Genomic DNA, 13,068 nt, shown 5'->3' with positions numbered 1-13,068 from the left:
GAGGCTAGAAAGCAGAAGGAGAAGCAGAATTCTTAGGAATGACTCGTTAAGTTTTAGGTTGTTTTTTTAAATTAATCTGATAAAATCAGTGTGGCCTGTATCACCAGCTTGAGGTACAATTAAGATCATAAATCTTTTTAATATTCAAATTAATCATTCAATCCCCCACAGGACCAGTTTAAAAGGACATCCAATGGCTACTTCTTTAAAGCTCTTCCCGTAATTGGGTGGTCAAGAACCAGGGATGCTTACGCAGTCCAAAGGGGTCATCTCTGTTCTCAGTTACTCACCTTTAGCAGGAGAATTAACACAGTAAGGGAAGAAAGCAGGGAGAGAGAGAGTGAGGGAGGGAAAGAGAAAGACTAAAGAAGGAGAAAGAAGGCCCTCAGGCTGACTGACTAGTTTCATACTATCCCCAACCTTCACCCGCCATGTCTGCTGTACCACCATACAAATTCACTGCACTTAACTGATCCAGTTCAGTGCATTCATTTGAGCCTTTTCACCCTTCCCAGTGATGCAGTGCAAGCTACAGAGGTGTACCACACATAGGCTTCCAAAGTTACTGATTTCCTTTTATCCTTTCAGTCTAGGCCACTGTTCCCACAATATGCCTGTTGTAAGAGCGAGGTCTTCTAGCCACAGACTATTATAGAATGGATCTTCCTGTGTGATTTCCCGTAATTCACTAGTCCATTATCTGCCTTCCCCTCAGTGTGAATGCTTCCTTGGGAACACAGGTGAACTTATTTGAAATCATCTCAATCTATCTGATGTTCTGATACAGTGGTCTCAAATGGAATGGGGAGATTTTAGTTCCTTCTAGAAGTCTTTGACAATACAAATTTACTCTACTTTTCTCCAAGTTTGCATAGCAAAAGATACATGGAGAAAACTTTATCAAGCCACAAAATAGCCTGATACTTACTTTTCCTAAGTCAATGGGTTCCTATTCCTTCCATTTACATAAGAAGAAGAGACCTTCCAAAACCTCCTCTCAGAATTAAGAAAACCTGCTCCAAACTGATCCCTTATAGTCACCCAGCAGAAAAGAGGCTTGCAGCTTCTTTCACCAACCAAGAAACAAAAAATTGTTCTATCTTGTCAGGCATCCCTCATACCTCTATACAAAGAAAACACATAGCTCATAATTATTGAAGATATTATAAGAAAATGTGGAACTGACTTGAAAGGTACAATATAGTAGATATTTGGACCATTTAGCATAATTACCCTTAGTAACAGTACTCTAAACTTTGCCCAAGTATCAGCCCTTCCTAGAGGCAGCCTATGTGTTCGGAGGCGACTGACTCCTCACTCCCATGTCTGCAGGTGTAGGTGTGTTTCTCACACCTAAACTAATTCCTTTCCCTGGACACAGTGATTGATTCAGGCATGGGTACATGGCTCAATATTAGCCTATGAGAACCAAGTTTTGCTCTACTCTTGGAGGAAACTCTCCCTCCTGTTAGATGAGATGTGTGAGCACTGCTAAAAAGCCTGCCTTAAAATGGAGCCAACCCAGAGGAAGCAGAACTAGCAATAAATCCTGGTCAGATCAGATGTAGAGTGCTCAACCAATGAAACAAGAATCTTCCTTTTTGGTTGAGTTATTTTGGTTTGGGATTTCTGTTGCTTTCTATCAAAACATTCTCACCTGATACATATGAACCAATTAGCATATCAGAAGGTTTAAATTGGTGATGCGCTGGGTGGAAGGAAAAGGGTAGGGAAGCACATCTTCTTTTACTCTTTAAATTTGTGCCTCTTGCAACCACTATTACAACAGAGAGTTCAGTTTAATTGGAAATAGGCTAACGTAGTACTAATAATCATCGTCTAAGGCTAACCGCCTGAACAGTCTTGATGTCAGATAAATTGCCTCTCCTCCTATAAAGTACAGCTCTCCTGATTAGTACTTGATTAAACAACAACAAAAATAACCCCTTAGACCTGAAATATCAACGGCTTTCTGGATTCCAATTTTCTTAGCAAAATAATGAGCATAGCACGTTGTTTAGCATGTTTTTAATTGGATGATTATAAGATATACAATGTTTTCTTATCATTGATTCCTTGTGCTAAGAATTTCACTAAATCTTAGAATTACTACATAAAAACTTCCTTGTATTTGTCCCAAACATATTCCTACACACAAAGATACCTGTCACAACTTTGCTATATATACAGTAAACTTTTCCTGAAAAGTATCCACTTGAAGTTGCAGAGCACTTAGCTTGGTTGAAAAAGTCTGCTTTTGACTATAATTTGTTATTTTCAAAATAGATTGTTTTTCAAAAGGGAAAATTTAAGTGGATTTTTGTTTCACCATTAAGTCGTTAGCAGTTACTGATTATCCACTCCATGTAGTTCTGTAATAAGAGAAAAAGGAAACCGAAAATACGGTCCTTGCCCTCCAGAAGTTTAAAAGCTGGTTTCAGTTACAAAATGGGAAGAATGAAAATTTTTTTAGTACAAATGAATATAATACAAAATCATTAAGCGATGAGAAAATATTTGGTAAAGGGGCTCAGTGAATATTGGTTGTCTCAAATAAGGAAAAGCTGCTTAAACATTCATCAATACCTAAAGAGTCACGTGATACCCCAAAATGCCTGTTTTTATCATTCATCAATTCAACCAACGACTACATACGTTGTATGTGTTAAGTGGTGTGTTAGATGATCTTGGTCCTTCTTGTTTGACTTGATCCTTTATTTTGGATGCAATCAGTTGTGCAGAATCATAATCTTTGGTTCACAACACTATCATTGATTCATTCAGGGGTCACAGTTGGGTTGTTTCTAGTATGCAGCTATTATAAACACATGTTCGTGTTTCCTGGTACACATGATTGTATATCCAAAAGGGAGAGGAACTACTGAGTCAAGTGACGTACAAATGCTCTAATTTATATATAAGATACTGCCAAATTCTTTTCTAAAGTAGTTGAATCCATTTATATTCCTACCAACAATGAATAAGAAATCCACTTGCTCCACATCTTCACCAACATTTGATATTATTAGACTGCTTAATTTTTTCCAGTCTCTTGTGTATAAAATGGTGTCTCAGTGTGATCTTCTTTCCCTAACTAAATTTAGGTTAAGCATCTCTTTGTATATTTGGGGTAATATATGTGTTTTTTTCCTTCTCCATTTTTGACTCTTTTAATATCCTTAACACTATAGGTATAGATATAGACAAAAGAATAGCAATACAAGATTCTAACAAGTCAATAAAATATGGAGGATCATTTAAGAGCTAAAGACCTCTCATATTCTTTGCTTCTTGGGGGATATGTGAAAGAAAACTTGTACGTTGGCCTAGTGATTAAAGGAAACATTAACTCCCAACTATGACTCACCTTATATGACTTTAGGCAAGTTTTCATTAGAATTCCTCAATTTCTCAGCCTTTCCCATCCATCACCTCATTCCCATAGCTCATAGAATTCCAATCCAATCAAAAGAAGAGAATGTGGACAGGAAAGGCTCCTTTTACACAGAATGAGTCCGTGTAATCTATCTGAGATCTAGACCATTATAAAATGGAAGGCTCATGAGTTGTGGTCCAGGTCTGAAAACTAGTTGACTGGCCAGGAACACAGAACTCAGCTCACCCTGGAGCCAGCTGCTCCTGACGACCACAGTAGGATGACACGTACGGTGAGACTACAGAAAATCACTTCAAACAAAAGTAGAATTAGAATATACATCAGTCAGAGGGGCAAGGAACATTTGCTTTCGGCTCATGGCAGAACACCAATTAAGTTACACGCTTTTCCTTCTTCAGTTTCCAAATGTGAAAGACAGAAAGATAATGATTACACAAAAATTTTGCTTCACTGGGGTCTGACACTTATTGAAAAGCACAATGAAATACCAGAGATGTTGTATAGATTTAAAGACAAACCAAAAAAATTGAATGGATTAACATAAGCATTAAAAACAGGAGAGGTCTCAACTGTAATGGTCTTCATTTGCATTCATAGACTATTATCTTGAACCGTTCAGGCTGCTATAACAAAATACCACAAACTGGGTAATTTATAAACCATAGAAATTTATTTTTCACAGTTCCAGAGGCTGGGAAGTCCAGGATCAAGGTGCCAGCATAGTTATGTTCTGGTAAAGGCCTGCTTCCTGGTTCACGGCCTGTGCCTTGCCACAGTGTCCTCTCACCGTGGAAGGCCTAGGGATCTCTCTGAAGCCTCTTGTATAAAACACTAACCCCATTCATGAGGGCTCCAGCCTCACAGCTTAAGCACTTCTCAGAGGCCCCACCCACTAATACCATCACATTGGGCATTAGGATTTCAACACAGGAAGATGAGAGGGACACAAACATTCTGACCACGGCAACTATATTTCTAGTATATTATTCTTCCTCAAACTTCCAGTATATTCGGAATAGGCAGGTATTTAAATTTGCATTTTTTACCAGTGGACAAATTGAGTAAAAGAGAAATAAGGCAACTTTCCAAAAGTCACTTTCCGATTAGCCCCACAAACAGACCTAGAAGTCACATCTCCTAAATCCTGCTGTGGCCTGCGGTTGGGCAAACTATTTCTGCTCTTCTCATGATAAATGCGTTAAAAAATAATAAGTACAATTCCAATATTATGTCAATTCAAACCTTTTTAAAAAAGAGGTATGAAAGTACCACATGATGAGCTACTTTAATTCTGTGTGTCTAGAAGGAATCTGTGAAAAGCTTATGAAATCAGTTACCAGCCACCTTAACTCTTTTTCATGTGTCCTTATAAAAATTCCCAGATGTCACAATTGTCACACCTACTTGTTAAATTGGAGAAATTCTTATACCACAGTAAGCAGATGCTAGAACAGATGGAAAGTTTCTTTTTGGGCTGAGAAAAAGAAATTTCCAATTAAGAAATGCCTGGACGCTGTCTTATCTCCCTTCTAGTTGACTGAACTATGAGATTTCCTTATGTCACAGTTTAGAATTTAAAAAAAAAACCTCTCTATTTCCTTCCATATTCTTTATTTCTTCATGTATCCATAAACATTAACTTAAAATCTGCTCATTTTTATGTCCTCCTTATAAAATTGCTATGTCGCTTTCAAAAAAATGAAAAATTAATGAAATATTTATGTTTAACACCTTTATCCATCTTTTGTCAAGTTTGCCTCGTTTTCTCTCCATTCACTTACGACTTGATACAGTATCTATTACGTGCCTAACACTGGTTTCTTCAGTATGTTAGCCCTATCTACTCAAAAAGAAGCATTACGAAATGCAAAGTAAAGTAGATCCTTTGCGCAGGTATGGAAGCAGATGCCAGCTTTCTACCAACCAGCGTCCCAGCCCCCGGTGCAATCTCCAAGAGTTACCTTCCCGAGTATCTTTCTGGGAATTCTCTCCTGAGCATCCTCCTGGCAGCTGCTTCTCTGACAGGTTCTCTCGCCAGGCCCTGATTCTTCTCGCAAGCCCTTTCCATGCTTCACCGCTGTGCTATCCCAAGCTTTCTACTCCCCCAAATTACCACTAACCTGAGGATACACGGAGCTGCCTTCAGAGGAGGTCTGTGGCAATAGAGGGAGAGGTAGAGCAGCTCATGGCTTAACAGGTATCTTGAGATAAAATATCAGTCCTGTTCTTTAAATGTCCTCAGCCATTTAAATGGGCTTAATCTTCAGTGCAATTTTAGTTTCACAGCAAAATTGAGCAGAAAGCATAGAGAGTTCCCATATACCCCCTGCTCCCATGCACACACAACCTCTTCCTCTGTCAACGCCCAGCACCACAGGGGTCCATTTGTTAAAACCCACAAACCTACACTGACACATCATTTTTTACTGAAAATCCATACTTGACATTAGGGTTCACTCTTGGTGTTATACATTCTATGGGTTTTGACAAACATATAATGACACATATCCCCCACTGTAGTATCACACAGAATGGTTCCACTGCCCAAAAAATCCTCTATGCTCTCCCTGTTATTCATCCCTCCCTCTCCCAACCCCTGGCAACCACTGATCTTTCTATTTTCTCTGTAGTTTTGTCTTTTCCAGAATGTCATATAGTCAGAATTATGCAAAATGTAGCCTTTTCAGATTGGCTTCTTTCCCTTATTAATATGCATTTAAGGTTCCTCCATGTCTCTTCCTGGCTTAACAGCTCATTTCTTTATAGAGCTGAAGAATATGCCATTGTCTGGGTGCACCATAGTTTGTTTATCCATTTACCCTCTGCAGGAAATCTCGGTGGCTTCCAGGTTGGGCCATTATGAATAAAGCTCCTGTAAACATCCCTGCACAGGCTTTTGTGTGGACATATTTTACTTCATTAAGGTAAATTCCAAGGAGCACAATTGCTAGATCATGTGGTAAGAGTGTTTAGTTTTACAAAAAACTGCCAAGCTGTCTTGCAAAGTGGCTGCACCGTTTTGCATCTGATTAGCAATAAATGGGAGTTCCTCTTGCTTCATATCCTTCCCAGGATTTCGTATCACCAGTGTTTTGGATTTTGGCCACTCTGATAGGTGTCTTCTGGTATCTCATTGTTTTAATTGTAATTCCTTAATGACATATGATGTTGAACATCTTTTTGTACGCTTGTCTGTTGTTTGTATATCTTCTCGGTGAGGTGTCTGTTCAGGTCTCTTGCCTATTTTTTAATTGAGTTGCTTTTCTCCTTGTTGAGTTGCAGATATTTTCTCCCAGTCTGTGGTTTGTCTTCCCATTCTCTTGACATCATCTTTCACAGAACAGAAGTTTTTAATTTTAATGAATCCCAAGTTATCAATTTCTTTCATGGATGGTGCCTTTGGTGTTTTATCTAAAAAGTCACTGCCGCACCCAAGGTCATTTAGATTTTTCTCCTGTGTTATCTCCTAGGAGTTTTATAGCTTTGTATTTTACAGTGAGGTCTAGGATCCATTTTGAATTAATTTTTGTAAAGGGTATAAAGGCCATGTCGGGGCTCATTTTTTGCATGTGGATATCCAGTTGTTCTAACACCCTCATTTTTTAAGTGACTGAATTTCCAGCTTCCCTGAACTCCCAAAATTCCTACTTTTTATTGTGAAATGGTTTTCCTATTCTTCGTCTCCTCACTCTTGCTAGGGGGCCTCATTTTTATAACCAAACTCACTGATTAAGGTGTATCTAAACAAGAGAGACACTCCCTTCATGCATGTCCTCCATTAGAACATGTTAGGGAATAACATGGGTGGGAGGGCATGGTTTTTGACTCTATCATAATTTTATTCCAACCGCAGATAAAACAGATCCAATACCATCGTATGAAAAAAAGCAATAAATTATTGTGCTGGACATCTTTCTAATTTTCACCTTGTGGTCTTTCTTACCTTTCTTTCTGTTCTTTTTCAATGTTTTACGAAATAAAACCACAAAGAGGCTTGATAACTAAATGCTGGCTAAAGAATTTAAGAGACCAGGTGACTCACTGTGTTGTATATGTGATCTCTATATTTTACACTTAAGTAGCTGTTTGCCAATATTTAATAAACCCTCTTAATTATCAAATTTCAAATGTTTACTCTTCTATCCTGATTCAGGCAATTCTTAGCATCCTGCTTTGTAAGATGTATGTTAAATAAGTCCACACGTTGCAGAAAACAGTTTAATAAGTGAATAAAGCACCTTCTTCCCACCTGCTTTCCAACTTCAAGGGAGTATTTTAAAGAACAATCATTACATTTCTTACATTACGTAAGAAAAGATTTGAGGGGTCAATTATTGAGGTTTATTTGCAAGGTATAACAGAAGAGTTACTTAAGAAAGTATGTATCATTCCTACCCTTGAGGAAGACATGAAATTATGAGGAAAGACAAAGCAGTAAGAGATAATCCTGCCATGTGGCCGCCACAGTGTAAGGGAACCCTCAGACACGTAAGGAGACCATTACAACAAAGTGGCTGTATAATTAAAGGGTTGAGGATTGTAGAATGATACCCTTTTTCTCAGAATTCCAACAGCATCAAGGCCCATTAATTCTGGGTGAAGGAAGTTCCATTAATGTTCTTTACTTCTTCAGCTTTGAGCTTCCATTTAAAAATATGCCTTAGTGGATTTTGAAGATTAGGAATATTTCACAGACACTAACACCTCATGAAATAGGAATAATCTTTATTATTCGTTTGTTTCAGCATCTCTCGTTACAGGCCTTAGAATTATTGGCTCAGTATTTATACATAGTTAGAAAGACATTCCTCATTTCCTAGAGCTAATTTGGTGTTTTTCTGCCTTCTATTGAAAGCAGGTAAACAGAAACATAGAGAAATTAAATAAATTTTTATAGATAAGAAAAGTCCGAAAATACGAGGGCAATTGTTCTAAACTACCTTCCCTAGAAACTGTCTCCTTTCTACCATCCTTCTTAAAACAAAAGCATTTTCCAATTAATAAAAACCCGCAAATGTCTAAAATCCAAGGACGATGACAACACATTGTTTTCCTCTAACATTTTAAGCAATAAATTGCTAAGGCGCTGTAAGACTGACCCTAAATTAAGATTTAGTAGCAAAATAAAAGATTAAAAGAATAAAATTTGGACCATGTTACAGAATTAGGCTTTGTATATTTATTTCCTTTTCCCTTTAAGTTCTATTTAATTTTACATGTAGTAGGTACATTATTTTTCAGTAATGCCTTTGTTTTCCCAAATAAAAGATGTAATGATCCCACTAATTCTTTCCAAATTAAAGTTTTACAGTAAAACTGCCATTAGCTCGGGGCTGGCCCCATGGCCGAGTGGTTGCGTTCGCGCGCTCCGCTGCAGGCGGCCCAGTGTGTCGTCAGTTCGAATCCTGGGCGCGGACATGGCACTGCTCATCAAACCACGCTGAGCCAGCGTCCCACATGCCACAACTAGAAGGACCCACAACTAAGAATATGCAACTATGTACCTGGGGGCTTTGGGGAGAAAAAGGAAAAAAATAAAATCTTTAAAAAAAAAAAAAACTGCCATTAGCTCTTTATGTTCATTGCTTTCTTCAAAATCAAGTTTGAAAGTTAAACACCTCCATTTCAAGGCAAGAAAATAAGATCCCTCCTTAAATTTGTGCCCAGTGCTGCCCTTGGGGCCTCTCTTGCAAAGGCGTGATTACATTTTCACGCAATCAAAGCAATAACAACTTCTCCAGATTGCGTTGTATCCCCACAACCAAGTGGACTTGAGTGTGTGAATACAAAAGTTTACTGAGGTTTCAGGGGATTGGCCTGTTCAGAACCTCAGCTGTTTTAATTTGAACTGAGTGTCTCTTCATTTTTTACCCACTGCAAACAAAGAGACGCTGGCTTTTTAGAAGCAACAATGAGAAACAATTAAAGACTGGTGAGTAGGTTTTCAAGTCATCAGCCCAGCTGAGGAATTGGCCATTGACAGCGGGACTGATGGAATATTATGCGTCGTCAAAGGAAGGCCATAAGAACCATATGGAGTGACATACCAACACTTTTAATGTGCCCATATCAGAAACTCCCACAGCTGATGGTGTTCACACAGCTGTAGGTTATTAGGAAGGAGACTCAAATAAACAAGGGAGTCCTCTTTAGGGTCATTCACTATCGTAATAATGTTAACTAAAACCTGCTGGTGGTGAAGTGACTTCGTGGAGAAGAACAATATATCACTGGTTTTTGATGGCTGCCGTAAGCTATAGGGACTTGTATTTTTTGTGTGTTTTGAGGAATTAATTTTAAGTCTGAGTTTTATAGTGATCTCCTGGGGCTAATAAATGTGCTTTTACCTGGCTTGTATAGCTCTTAAAATTAAAAAATATGCCTTTATTAAATAAATAGAATTTCATTTGAATTGCACACCAAAAAATGGCCAAAAAACAAACAAAAAAAAGAAGGCTCCAAATAATTTCTTGAATATCCCAAGTGAATAATCAAATAAATTTGTAATTTACAACCAAAATGAAAGTTTTGGAATAGCATCCTGAGTAGCCAAGTCTCCATTTGAAATGAAAATATAGGGGTAGGTGTACTTCTCTGCAAATTATTTCTTTAATGTTATTGACAACAGGTTAAAAATATATTACTTATGAGTAAAACTCAGCCATTAAGTAAAAAATAGCTTTAAGATAAACTCAACATATAACTGTCATTCTACAATGGAGAAGCTAGATTCTTTTCTCATTTGAACTTCAAGTATGTCAATATTCAGAAAAATATTATGATAAATAAGGATCACATATCGTAGTCTAAAAATAATCGATGACTCCTACTGTTCCTTCAACAAACACTTCTCAAGCACCTGTTATGTGTAGGAGCCTGAGATCTCTGTGATTAATTACTGTGGCTCCATTTAAGAGCTTCTGTTTCCGGACATGGCTAAGAGAAATGAAGTCCAGTGTTAAGCCAAATATCCTGGCTTCTGCATCAAGCCAAGAAGGAAATGCCAAGGAATCACTCATAGCTCATTAGGAGATAATGATCAGATTCTTCTCAGATGTGTAGATGCTTTAGTCAACGAGGTTAATACTGTTGAATCAATAAAAGCACTTAATCAAAAAGCACCATCAAGAAACCTATTAGACAAAAGAAAGTTTCAAGTTTTCCTTTTCAATTGTAGTGCTTCTCTAAATGAATGGCGCTTGAATCAGGACTAATCCTAATAGAAAAGTGTTACTTTGATGCATTACCGTTCTTTCTCTCTACTGCACACAGTTGTCATTCCTCATCCACAGACAACAGCATGTGGCAGTCGTGCAGATGAGGAGTTGGGAGTTAGCGGCAGGTTCAGCTGCTGACAGTCCGATGAGCAAATGTCTGAGAAGGACATCCTGCTGCTGTTTGTTGGAGAGTGACTCCCCACCCTCTAGAATATTCCATTGATGCCCCTCTTTCACTTGATTTTTAAGTTTTTCCTTTTTCAAATTTCTGGCCTGTTCTGTGTTGCTTTATGAGGTGGTCAGTCAGGGGTGGCCACAAAGGAGACAGAGGAGAGACTCAGGAAGACAAAGTTTATTATACTCACAGGTCCTAGAGATAAGAGGCAAGGCGGGGCATGCCATGCAGGGCCACAAGAAAAAACCCCGGGGTGGTCAGGAAGCAGAAGAGAGTAGCGAGAGTGCAGCTTCGGCCTCCACCTTTGTTCGGATTTCTGTGGGAAAACAAGCCAGGCAGGTAAACTGTTTAGGATTGTCTATTTCGAATAATTTCAGCAGGCTGCGGGCTGTAAGGATGGTTCTCCAGTTGCCTGGAGGTGATTAAGGCAGAGGACTATTGCTCTGGGGGTGGATGGGCCAGATAGAGGAGGCTTGGCTCTGGATGGGTTTGCAGATCAAAGGCATGCTCTGGCTGGGCCTTCTGCTGTCTCTAAGAATTAGCTAGCCCCGGAAGGGCAGAGACTTTAAGATGTCAAAACGTCATAATATATAAAAAATTAAAAAATATGTAAAACATTTGGTCTTAAAAGGGGCCCAATTAAATAAGTTAGACAAAGAAAGAGGAACCTTACATTAATTTACCTTTACAAAAAATAGTAAATGATGGCCACTTATACAACACACTGTACTTTTCAGGGTGCTTTAAGAAAACTGATGTTAATTTGTTCTCGCTCACTGACTTTTTTTTAAGCAGCAATTTTTCTGATCATAAATCAGCAGAAAAGCCAAATGAGGACTTGGAAATCCCATAATCTCAGCTTCAATGCTTCTCACTTTTGAGCTATATTTCAAAAACACCATGTCTCTTTCCTTCCTCTTATACTGAGCAAAGGCTTGAATACGTGGTATCAGTTTCTATCTAAAGAGAGCAGAGTGTGACAACCTACTCTTTTGACACAGACATGTTTAGCACAGAGGGTTCCGTGGCTGAGATCCAGGCCATCATGGAGGAGACAGAGCAAGGAATGTTTGAGGCCCACTTTGGCGAGGCTCCAGGCACTCCGTCTTGCTCTGTGTTGATGCCTATGTGTGTGAATGAATGCTCAAGGCTAAGTAGAAAGTGACTAGCCATAAATTTTCACATATCAAAGGATGTCAAGACCCATAGGAAACAGATTATATCCACTATTTCCAAAGTGGTAAAAATCCTTAGAAGATGTTGCTTTCTATATGTTGCGTGCCTAGGTGGCCACTTATCCATTGCCCTGATTCCCTGCGAGTTTACACCTCTGGTCCTAGGGTATACTGAATAAGCCCTCCCTTTAGTTTTCACAAGTGTCCTGATAGTTTGAGCTCAGATTCTAGCTCCACTGTTTCCCAGGAAAACTAGGGCAAATTCCTTGACCTCCACCACCATTTTATCTTGTAAATGGTGTCATGTGTAAATGGTAATAGCGGTGCTTACCTCATAGGGTGGCTGTGAGAACTATATGTATTAATGCCTGTGAGGTGCTTAGAATAGTGCCTGGTTTGTAGCAAATACTCAGTAAGAGTTAACCATGATTCTTTTATGACTCAGAAGGTATTATGTAGTGGTTTCTTACATTTTAGAGTCATCATTAGTTATCTGCCTATAAATATACATATATATGAAATAAATATCAGGACATACCATATCTAGAAAGAATACACATTCTTATTGTGTGTAATGTATAATTTTTTGGTCTAGGCTAAATTGTAAAGTATCAGTTGATTCTTTAAGTTGGAGTTTTGCACATAACATGTAATAAACAAATGGAGAGCACACTATTTATTCAATACTAAGATGCAATTTTTCTTCTAACAATTCTCAATTCTGAAAATAACTTGTAATCAATGTGTATAAAACTTTTGGTCCCCCATTCAACAAATAACTTGTTTTTGGAATCATGAAAATAATATTTGGAAATATATAGACACATATACACACACATATATATAGGTGTTAGTGCTATGGAATAGATTCCGACTCCTAGCAACCCTGTGCACAGCAGAGTGGAACGCTGCCCAGTCTTTCTGCGCCATCCTCTCAACTTCCGGCGCTATGTCAACAATGCTTGGTTGTTATTCATAGGGGTTTCATGGCCAGTGTTTTCGAAAGTGAGAGTCCTGGTCCTTCTCCCTAGTCTGTCTTAGTCCGGAAGCTCCACCAAAACCCGTCTAGCATGGGTGACCCTGCTGGTATTTGAAATACTGGTG

The 13,068-nt window shown here is 38.5% G+C and overlaps 1 long non-coding RNA gene across 4 annotated transcripts in view; it reads right to left on the bottom strand.

Moving 5' to 3' along the window:
* Positions 1-13,068, bottom strand: part of LOC111768760 (uncharacterized) — a 210,091-nt gene that overhangs the window by 130,770 nt on the left and 66,253 nt on the right. For all 4 annotated transcript variants that reach the window (XR_011428548.1, XR_002801251.2, XR_002801252.2 and 1 more), the window contains exon 4: positions 10,980-11,105. This is a non-coding gene — a long non-coding RNA (uncharacterized lncRNA). The remainder of the gene's footprint in view (positions 1-10,979; positions 11,106-13,068) is intronic.

This window comes from Equus caballus, chromosome 18, assembly GCF_041296265.1.
Source record: "Equus caballus isolate H_3958 breed thoroughbred chromosome 18, TB-T2T, whole genome shotgun sequence".
NCBI classification, from domain to species: Eukaryota; Metazoa; Chordata; class Mammalia; order Perissodactyla; family Equidae; genus Equus; species Equus caballus.
This window is presented reverse-complemented; position numbering and strand designations above follow the sequence as displayed.